The sequence below is a fragment of the Phycodurus eques genome, chromosome 8 (assembly GCF_024500275.1).
Source record: "Phycodurus eques isolate BA_2022a chromosome 8, UOR_Pequ_1.1, whole genome shotgun sequence".
Classification (NCBI taxonomy): domain Eukaryota; kingdom Metazoa; phylum Chordata; class Actinopteri; order Syngnathiformes; family Syngnathidae; genus Phycodurus; species Phycodurus eques.
The window spans coordinates 16,219,923-16,231,738 of NC_084532.1; positions in this window are offsets into that span (position 1 = coordinate 16,219,923).

Here is an 11,816-nt window from a genome sequence, read left to right on the forward strand (position 1 = left end):
ATGGTACAAATCATAATAAAAGACAATTTGAAGGTGGGGGAAACTGGTTCAATAGTGTACTGTACGTTGGAATAAGTTGGAATTGTGCGCCTGCATGGCACGGTGCACAGATGTCAAACTCAAGGCCCGGGGGCCAGATCAGACATAATTTTATGTTATTTGCCGAGTGAAAGCAAATCATGGACGTCAACTTAATGTTTCTTGCTAAAATATCAAAATTGCAAATTGTCTTCACTCTTAATAACACTGAGATATTGCAATCTTTTTTTTTTTTTTTTTTTTTTTACCAATGCCCCTTTTAAAATAAATTGAACAAAAGTTGAACAAATCATTTTTACTAGCTTCTGATTTAAAAACTAGTTATCCAATTTGTTGTGTAGATGTAAAAACGCATATTCTAAAGAAGTCAGGATTTTGTGTAAAACAAATAAAAACAAGATACAATGATTTGCAAATCCTACACTACAGAGACAATATATTTCATGTTTAAACTGATAAACTTGTTTGTTTTTTTTGGACTGTGTTGAATTCCACCTACAAAGCTTCAACAATTAGTGTCCTCAGTTCCCAAACATTTATTGAGTGTTGTTAAAAAGCGAAGGTGATGTAACACAGTGGTAAACATGCCCCTGTCCCATGTAAATTGCTTCACTGTATTTAGTTATGGTATTTATTAATTGTATTAATAAATTGTATTTTTTATTGTATTCAGTACATTCTTTCATTGCATTCTAAAGCCTGACCAGGGACTAAGACTAAGTGATCCAAGTCAGTATGTGATGTGCCCATTACATTGACGTAATGTAACACAAATCTTACTGCAGTAGGCATTGTAACTGTATGGAGGGAGGGAGCACAGGGGGGCCCAGGGACAGTGTTAAGGGGGCACACAGGCCCCCACCTAGAAACACCATTGACCTCGTGGCTCTCCTGCAGCTCAAGAGGTGCAGCACTGCTTCCATGCTTCTTTCACTCTGTCATCTCTTGTTACATTCCTCCACGCATGGGTGGGATCTGGTTTTCTGCATGGTGGGCAACACAAAATATACATTTGTGTATATTTAAATTAACCCATTGAAGAATTACAATAAATATAATGAAACATTGTGCAGGTCTATCCAATTTTAAAGCCTTTTATAGGTATGAGTCTATATCAGTGACCTTTTGATGATAAAGGCAATGTGACACTCATCAGTATCAGTCGGTCAGTGCATACTGCACTGTAAATGGACCAATCAGCTTCATGGGAGTGTCTCGAGAATACACAAGGTCACTTTGAGGTCATTGGGGCGATGGTTTTGTTTAGGGTGCATCACTTAAGCAAAGAAGGCGACGTGATTTCAGTGATACGTGCTACACAGTTAGCCATCCTCAACACAGTCCATTGAGCGACAGTCATCGATTTGCCCTCAATCACTGCTCTCTTAATCTACTTACTGTTATAAGCAAGTCCACACAGATCTCAACATATAGTGGACCTGGCTGACCAAATAAGGCTGAGTCGGGTAGATGAGAATAGGACTGGGATTTTATTAATCCATCCATCCATCCATTTTCTATTCCGTTTATCCTCATTAGGGTTACGGGTGAGCAGGAGCCTTAAACAAAAAGGTATAATAAAGAGTTGAATCATCGAAACATTATGCTCATCCCAGCTCATGACTTTCAACTCATCGCACTCAAGGCATTTTGAAAGTACAGTAACAATTAATGGGCATGATCTGGATTTGCCGACGACCGCTCTCTTCTCTATGAGGATCTACCTGTTTTAACCGGTTTTTCAAATACAGTATTCAATTCAAATTGCACAAGAAAAGAAAAACTGAAAACAGAAAAAACCTTGAAATTTTCCAACTGAATTATGGGTCGCACACAGACACAATATAGCAGCTAACGAAAAGATGTAGATTACTTGATTGCTTGGCAGACACGCCGGAGACACTGCTACTTGTATATAAACTATTAAAAAGTATTTTTTGAATTTTCATTTGCTTACACAGTTAATAAAGATCTTATGATGGCGACAGTTTCACCCGACAATTGATTATTTCTATATCCAATGGAAAATCAAATGTTTAAATTAGGAAAAAGTAGTCTCGTGGGTGATTATGAATAAGAACTAAAGCATAACCCTCCTTATTAGAGCACAGTGAACCAGCAGGTTGAAAGGCTGGAACGGAAGCCTCCAAGTATCAACTTCTACACTCGTAGTGGGCAGAGCAGTTTTTTTCAGCATTGCTGGCGTGACCGGTACCAAAACTCACACTCAAGCACAAAAGCTGGATGAGTGTGCTCCCCCTGTGCCGCATCCTTTACATGTGCAATTGTATATTCTGCAAATTGTATATCCATATAATACATGCTGAAAGGTTGCCATGCATACCACTGACAATTAGTCCTTTGCGGCGGCTCTGTGGACATTGACAATACTGACCAGCGTGTTTGCCTCTTTCCATAAGAAGAGCTGCAAGTCTGTTCAATCCTGATATGATGTATAGCTGACTGTCTTTTGTTGCACTAATCCTATCGTGCCATGCAGCAAAGGCACAACTGTAGATTGACTACCGTAAAGATTCACTATGTGGCGAAACCCACCATTATGTACAACCTAAAAAGGTCCAATACAAGTGCAATTGTGTCAAACAATGTGTCTTTACAAAACATTACTGGTCTAGATAGACAATAAAATTTCCAGCAATTCAATTCAATTAGAGGCCCATGAAAAATATTGAATTCTGGATCCAGATCATCATCAAAAGATGAGATTTTGATCCCAGCTAGGTAACAAACAGCACAGGTGAAAAAATAATCACACCAATTGGTGGAAACATGCACTCAGCAGTGACTGGCACCATCAAAGAACAAGTTCATTGTTATGGTAGAAGGCAGAATATTTGTATAAACGCTTACACAAGTGTAAACAATAAGGTGTCCTGTAATACACTTGTATTCTCTATTTTTAATCATACCATTCAAAATGATTGTAGGGAGAATGCCATACAATGAGTGAGACGGTGCACACGGTCTGTATTGTGAGCGCACTGCACAATGACGCAATGTGGACGGGCCGTCATATCTGCATATCGATTATTTGCGGCTGCCATAAACACGCTTTTAATGGAAGTGTCAGGGTGTGCGATTGCATATTAACTGGGACCGGTGCTCAGCTGCAGTTGGATGCGGCTGGCAAACGATAGGCCACATCCTGCAGTAGACAGAATAGGTACCGACTGTATAGTTGATGGACAACAGTTGTGTCACTTTTGATGTTTTTCCTCCCTTTCAAACAGTTTTGCTATTTTCTACTGAATAAAGCTATCTTAGTCATAATTGAGCAGACCACCAATAGTCTCCTATTAAACAGGACATATTGAAAATGCACTTGTTTCTATACAAATCGATGTGTGAAATTATACAACCGATGGTTACATTAGCACTACTCATTTTAAATCTGCGCACAGATGGATGAAACACTACATTAAAGTCAGCTATGCTGTCTGCTTTCATGTCATAATTTGCCGATCCGATCAATGACGTCACCGCTCCGCAAAAGAGCTTTACTCCGTGTCGCCGTCGCGTATGAATCCAAAAGCTAGTTTATTCTTAGCCTTGTCACGTCTCTTGTGGCGTTGCACTGTCACTATCTGACGGCCAATAAAGTTTTTTTTGTCGTATTTTGCGCTTCATTATGCGCCACACATTTTCAATGGGAGACAGGTCTGGACTGCAGGCAGGCCAGTCTAGTACCCGCACTCTGTTACTACGAAGCCACGATGTTGTAACGTGCAGAATGCGGTTTGGCATTGTCTTGCTGAAATAAGCAGGGGCGTCCATGAAAAAGATGTTACTTGGATGGCAGCATATGTTTCTCCAAAACCTGTATGTACCTTTCAGCATTAATGGTGCCTTCACAGATGTGTAAGTTACCCATGCCATTGTCACTAACACAGCCCCATACCACCACAGATGCTGGCTTTTGAACTTTGCGTCCATAACTGTCCGGATGGTTCTTTTCCTGTTTGGCCCAGATGACACGACGTCCACAATTTCCAAAACAATTTGAAATGTGGCTTTTGCTTTGCATATTAAGTTTTAACTTGCACTTACGGATGTAGCGCCAAACTGTATTTACTGACATTGGCTTTCTGAAGTGTTCCTAAGCCCATGTGGTGATATCCTTTACACATTGATGTCGGTTTTTGATGCAGGGATCGATGGTCACGGGCATTCAACGTTGTTTTTCGGTCTTGCCGCTTACATGCAGTGATTTCTCCAGATTCTCTGAACCTTTTGATGATATTATGGACCGTAGATGATGAAATCCCTAAATTCCTTGCAATTGTACATTGAGGAACATTGTCCTTAAACTGTTCGACTATTTTCTCACGGACTAACTGTTCGACTATTTTCTCACGGACTTGTTCACAAAGAGGTGAACCTCGCCCCATCTTTGCTTGTGAATGACTGAGCAATTCAGGGAAGCTCCTTTTATACCCAATCATGGCACCCACTTGTTCCCAATTAGCCTGTTCACCTGTGGGATGTTCCAAACAGGTGTTTGATGAGCATTCCTCAACTTTCTCAGTCTTTTTTGCCAACTGTCCCAGCTTTTTTGGAACGTGTTGCAGCCATAAAATTCAAAGTTCATGATTATTTGGGAACAATAATAAAGTTTGTCGGTTTGAACATTAAATATCTTGTCTTTGTAGTGTATTCAATTAAATATAGGTTGAACATGATTTGCAAATCGTTGTATTCTGTTATCTATATTTAACACAACGTCCCAACTTCATTGGAATTGGGGTTGTACAGTAAGTTAGCACCCATTATTTCTGTCATGTTGTAATGTTGATTTGACCTAAACTAATGTCAGTGGCCAATCCTTGAATGACCCCTAGAGGTCACTGATGTTGAATTTCTGTCTCAAATGCTTGAGAATGCTTGAAGATACTCAGTATACAGTACACAAATATATATAATAAATGAACAAGTCATGTAAATAGACACATTGATCCATCTTGTGATCGGATCGGTGATAGGTTATCGTTTTTTTTAAACTTGCTGATCGGCCCCAAAAATTCTGATTGTGTAAAGCCTACATAAAATGTTTTTTTTTTTTTTATGATCCTATTCTTCATCCTTGGGGTATTTTGGCAAAACTATGTCACAGTTAAACACAGACTTTTTCAGGATGTGCGAAAACCTTTGATTAGCCCTATTAATGTGTTGTTGGCCAACTTCTCAGAAAAATAGTAGAAATGGAGATTGAGCAAAGCAACAAAACATTTGCTCCAAAAACCTTAAGTAGTAGGCCTTCTTCCTGGTTTTATATGACTACAGCTCAAAGCAATCACATCTGCTGGCTTCCGTCCGCACACACATTAATCGGCTTGCAAATACATTACTCTCTTCCCCTAAATAAGGTTAAGTGTGTGTCTGCCTGACCAGGCCCGCCCTCCACATACACCATGACAAACAAAATGTTACACATTGATGTTCAAATAGTGGCCTGCGTGTGTGATTTAGTACATGTACTACTGTACATGGCATACATATACTGTAAAAGTGTGATACCAGTAAGGAGCAGGCTTGGAAAATCATGAAGGAAGAAAGAAAGAAAGCTGGCATACCTGGTAAGTGTATGTATTCATTTACTTGTTTACAGCTGTTGAACTGCGAACCAAGATAGCAATAGCATTAGCCAAATCTTGAGCGCAACCACCAGTCACCTGATTATGCAGATACACACTTTATTTCTATTTACAGATGGACCTTATTGGACAGATGAGGGGGAACAGGAGGAGTGTGGCTCTGCCCCATCTCAAGGACTGCCTGGAGGTATGGACATAAAACATTTGGATTGAATCATATCGGGTACAAATGTACTTACTACCTGTAGAAGCAATTATGGTATTCTTTTCACAATGAGTAGTACTGTATTCTGTCCTTTTCCTTTTGGGTTAATTTTTTATTTTTTGTCTGGGCTAATATTTCAATATTTTAGGTTATAGTCATTATAACTGGTTTGGGTATAACTACTTATCTATTATTGATTCTTGTGTACTATGTTGCTGTATTTTATTGTTAATGTATTAAATGTATAGTTTTAACTCAGTGTGGGTGACATTAAGTGACATGAAAGGTACCTATAACCGTTATAAATTGCTTTATATCACAAAATGTTTGCATTCCATACAGGAAAATGTAAACGGAGCAGAGGAATTGAGTATCTTCTCCGTCTCTTGAAGGAGCGTACAAACCTTCCTCCACCGCAACCTCACTGCAAGGATACGCTGTTCAAAAAGATTGCCACTAGAGTGGAAGGAATATGTAAAATTTCAAATTCATGAATTAACGTATGAACTGAACATTTACTCTAAATTTGGACCAATTAGATCAATAATGTCCAGGTGGCAATCTTTTCAAGATTCAGCCTTTTATACTTTTTTTTTTTTTTTAAAGTTATTTTGTTATCGATGGATGTTATTTTTTTAATCCACTTTAACTTTTGTCTTTTACATTTTTCAGACAAAAATAGATCTTACATACGTAAACAACCTTATGTTCCTTAGCTTATGTCATACATACCTAAACAATCTTATGTGCCTTACCTTATGTCATGATGTCACGTTGTCAGGTTTATTTCAGTATTTTACTACCATGTACAAACAGTTTTGCTTGGTTACTTGCTAAATGCAGTCTATGCATTTTACACTGTAGCTATTTCAAAAGTGATGCTTTATTGCCTCACAATATAATACAATCAATTAAATTATGAAACAATATTTTGTGTATAAAATATATCGGCAGACAACGTTTATTATGATTTGCAAATGAATTGTTGACATTGTTTATACAAACAGGTGCAACAATTTAGGTACTGATAAAGTAATATTGTAGGAATTTTGAAGTACGTGTGGGTGGCTCTTAAATTGTACAACTAGGATCTGGGGTTGACAGGGGCTTGGAGGTGTTTCCCGTCCAGTGTTCCACAGCAGAGAGGAAAATCCCACTGCTCCTCAAACCTCGAAGCAAATTTTCTTCCACTCCTCTGTGGTGGGCACAGCCATGAAGTCATCCACGAGGCAGTCCCAAATGGCTGTTGCCACATCAGGGAATATCCTGGAGCCCTCGACACAGAAAATGTTTGCCAATGTCCTGAATGAGTATCTGCGGCACATAAAACCTTGAAATTGACCAGTTGTATTGACGATACTGTAGTAGTCTAGATTCATAACACGCTGATAATCATTTACAATAATGGCTAAAAACACTGGCAGCTCACGGAACCATGACTGTATTGTCTACTTTACATAGCTTTAAAAGACCTCATATCCTCATTATTCCAGTATTTAGCAAATAGTTTTGGAAATCCCAATTGGCCCAAAACAGGAACCGGTGAGTCTTTTCATGTCAGACAGTCAGGATTAAGGGGGGGGGGGGAAAAGAAGTGTAGTGTCTTGTTATAACAAGAGTCAAAATGATGTTGCAATAACTACATCATGAGCGTACATAAATATATTGAATATGGTACAGCAAACAAATACATAAAACATGTTGGTAGTGGTTGTAGCATTTTCTTAACAGGGATATATATCGCTGCTTTCAAAATAATAAATCAGTAACCTTATATAATGTTAAAGTTACACAGTTCATAGATGTGTAGGACTGTTGATCAGACAATCGGATCGATCCGGCCTCATTCATGCCATTTCTTTCATCAATCCATTGCTTTTTACAATTTGGCAGCATGATGTAGTTATTGCAACATCATTTTTGATAATTTATTAGCACTGTAGTAAACCTGCAGTGTGTGACTCTGTCGATATAGAGAATATTATTTTTTTGTGACACACCAATTAATTACACAAAACTGCCACTCACCGGAGACAAATGGACAGGTGCTCCGTAGCTGAGATGGAACGCCGAGAGTTTAGTAGTTTGTAGGGAAATCCTGGGACCGATTCGAGCCAACATCTCGTCAAACTGGGCACAGGTTAGCCTCATCTAGTACTGGAAGCTGCAGTGTATGATTGCCAGTAAAAATGAAATAAATAGCTAACTCTGAAATATGTGTGGCAGTGTCCATGAGATCACATTTTCTTTATCGCTGTTATGCTGAAACAAAGTACGTACTAGTTTACCTTCAGGTTCAATGCACGAGTTCCAGATTTAGCGTGACTGCAGAGTACAATAATGTATTATTCATTTCAGAAGCAATGAATCTGCAGCAGGGAGCAGGTGTACAGTGATCCCTCGCTTTACCATGGTTCACCTATTGTGGATTCAGTGCATATTTTTTTCCATATTCATAATCTGCATAATTCGCCACAGGGGATTATGAGTGTATGCCGTAATTATTTGTGGTAAAATAAATGCTTCCTATCTTAAAACACTGAAACTGTCAAAAAAACAAAATAAAAATTCATTACAACATATACTGTAATTTCTTGTGTATATTGCGCATTCCCCCCCCCCCCCCAAAAAAAAAGTCGACTGAGCGCATTATACATTGATATAAGGAAAATGAAAAAAAAATATATATATATATATATATATATATATATTGTATACTTTATATGGATACAGATACCCAGGGGTTGTGAAAAAGGTGTACTTTTATTGTAATATGATATGTCTAAGGTTACAAATTTCTATAATGGTAAGTTTTGTAATATTGATATAAAATCCAAATTATTAGGGATTTGGTTCTGATATTTTCAAATGGTTAAGGGCTCATAATTTGAGATGTTCGCATAAATTTTGTTCTCAGTTTTGTGACATTTAGCGACGTATAGTGATCGCCTATGGGAAGGAAAACTCTTAATACCCATAAAATAAAAACAGTGCTGATATTTTCAGATGGGGTAGGGTGCATAATTCGAGATGCCCACATAAATGATGGTGACATTAAGCAACACAAAGCGAGCGACAATGGGAAGGAACACGCTTAACATCCATGAAATAGAAAATATGGATTCCATTCCGATAATTTCATACGGGGAAGGGGGGATAATTAAAAATGTTCACATATATTTTGGTGACGACTGGTCGTATTTTTGTGACATTAAGCAATGTTAAGATTTAAGCGTGGACTGTCCTGACACGGGGATTTTATGTGCGCACAGTGCAGAATATTTCTTTGAAAAACTTAATAAAACATGGATAATACTTCATACCTTGAGCAAAAAACTGTTTATAAGAGTAAAGTAGAGGTTAATAGGAGTGTAGGGAAAATTAAGTTTGGGGGAGGTACATACAGCTTTAAAATATGCAGAACTGCCAACCAATAAAAATTCACTTCCAGAACAATGTGTCCAAATTTCACATTTTCAAAATTTTGTCAAGAACATTTATGTTCTGAAGTGATGTGTGCAGTAATATACTAATTCATTTCCGGTTCAAACGCAGCGTCCTGTGTAGACGTGTATTATTGTATAACTCGAAACACGTATTAATTGGCCTGTTATGTTTTGTTCAAAGTTGGTTACTATCCGCGAAAACGCGGTTCCTAGCCAGACCTATGTGAAAAGTGTATTGTTTCACCAAATCACTTATTTCAATGTTTTGCGACTGCTTGTAACGATAGCTTATCAATTAGCATGCGTCTTCGCCTATCCACTCCTCATGCTCCCTTTTTGACACTTTTGGAAGAAACATGTTAAGAAGTGTAGCTTATTCCCTACCATGGAGGCGATGATCAGTGACTTACAATGGATTGACATCGGACGCAAAGAGAACTCTCGCCTCCGCGGCTTGGCAGCCGAGGGGCGTAATAGAATAACGTGCACCTCGCAGCTGTTCAATGTGGAGGCGCCGGTAATGTCAGACGCTGGATTTTTTATTTATTTTTTAATATCTGGAACAATCAGTGTTACAGCCATAATAGGGAAACGTTCAGTGATTTCCGTAACAAAATACGCACGTTCCGTAACATTCGCAGCTCTGAATACATATATATATATAAATATAAATAGTCAAAACAATATGTCTCGCTACTTTGCGAATTTCACCTATTACGGGGGTGGTCCGGAACCTAACCCCAGCGAAAAACGAGGGATTACTGTACCTTGATGCAGTAATTGACAAAGCATTTCTTTTTCTTATGCTGATTCCAGAAAGGTGTCACCAGAATGCCCAATTTAGCTGGATCTCAAAGCTCCCGTAGACATAAGCCACCCCAGTTAAATCAACCAAAGCCTCTCTGTTTCTCAATGTCTTACAAGTAATTTCAAATGCAATAATGCAAGATACAGAATAAAGACAAATGTGTTTAATCTTGAATTTATAAGGGCACATTTACAATAGTTTAACAAGGGCATTTGAGGAAAATGTAACAGTCCTGTTATTCAGGAGCCTATAACTGCTTATAATATTTTCAATTTTAACACTTGCTCCTGCACACCGATTGACGTGACCGAATCAGGCTGAACTGTCACATAGTTGGCGTGGTTTGGCAACTGTTTTCATTAGTAACCGATCAGTTGGCCACTGGTTTTGCCGCGATCTAAAATTTAAATCACCGTCGCTGCGTTGCAGATTACAGGCAATCAAAATGGACATGTGCCTTTTCCCACATGAAAAATACATTTACAGGTTTTAAGCTAGAGAGACGCCAAAGTCTCCGTGCCACCCCAAACCAAATAATTGTAGTACAGTATATATATCAAATATTGTTTTACATCAATACTTAACTATATTCATAATGTATAATGTGTCTGTGGATGAAAAAGCGAAGCTTGTGACCAAAATGTAGGCGAGCTGTACATATCACGCTCAGTACGTTAAAATGAGGAGTCGGTGAGGCTCTTAAAATATCCACACTCTCGCTTTTATTCTCGCCCACGTTCACTATCTTTAGCCACCCACTTCTTCCTTAACTATTAGTCTATCTTTTTATAGTTGAATAAATGTGATGAAGCATAATATAATGTACATACAAGTGTCAAATGCCTGTACAGGCTCGCTGTTCAGGGGGTCTATATTTAATTGCTCAATGTGCAGGGATGCGTCAGCAACTCTTTTTTTTAATGAGATGGTCCGGTCCAATCGGATTCAACCGAATCGTGCAGTGTGCGGCAGGCCTTAGATAGGTCAATAAATTGTCAAAATTAACAGACCAAAAATAACAAACCCCCATGGGGACTTACCAATAGTATCAATTTGTGAAAAAATACAAAACTGACCAAATTGCAAACTGTGCAGTGTTCCTCATGCCTTTTCCTGTATGCAAATAAATATAAAGATTTTGGGCTTTACTGCTTTACTCCCACTACTATTAGTCTGAACATAAACGTATGCAAACACTCTAAACAAATTTAGCACTTTGTAAAGTACATTTTAGAAGTTTATAAAGCTGGTAAAAATACCAAACTATAAAATAACATTCAGGTCAGCAGACAATATGTTTGTTTGAAATTTGTAAATGAGAAACATTTCTCAATTGCCTTACACTGTTAAAGGTTAAATACATAAATGTGCATTTGTGTTTTATAATGTGCAACCTTCGGTCAATTGATAGTGGACTAAATGTGACGACCATTACCCCCCCCCGCATTCATCCATCCATTTTCTGAGCCGCTTCTCCTCACTAGGGTCGCGGGAGTGCTGGACCCTATCCCAACTGTCATCGGGCAGGAGGCGGGGTACAATCTGAACTGGTTGCCAGCCAATCGCAGGGCACATACAAACAAACAACCATTTGCACTCAGCATTCACACCTACGGGCAATTTAGAGTAGTCAATTAACCTACCATGCATGTTTTTGGGATGTGGGAAGAAACCGGAGTGCCCGGAGAAAACCCACGCAGGCACGG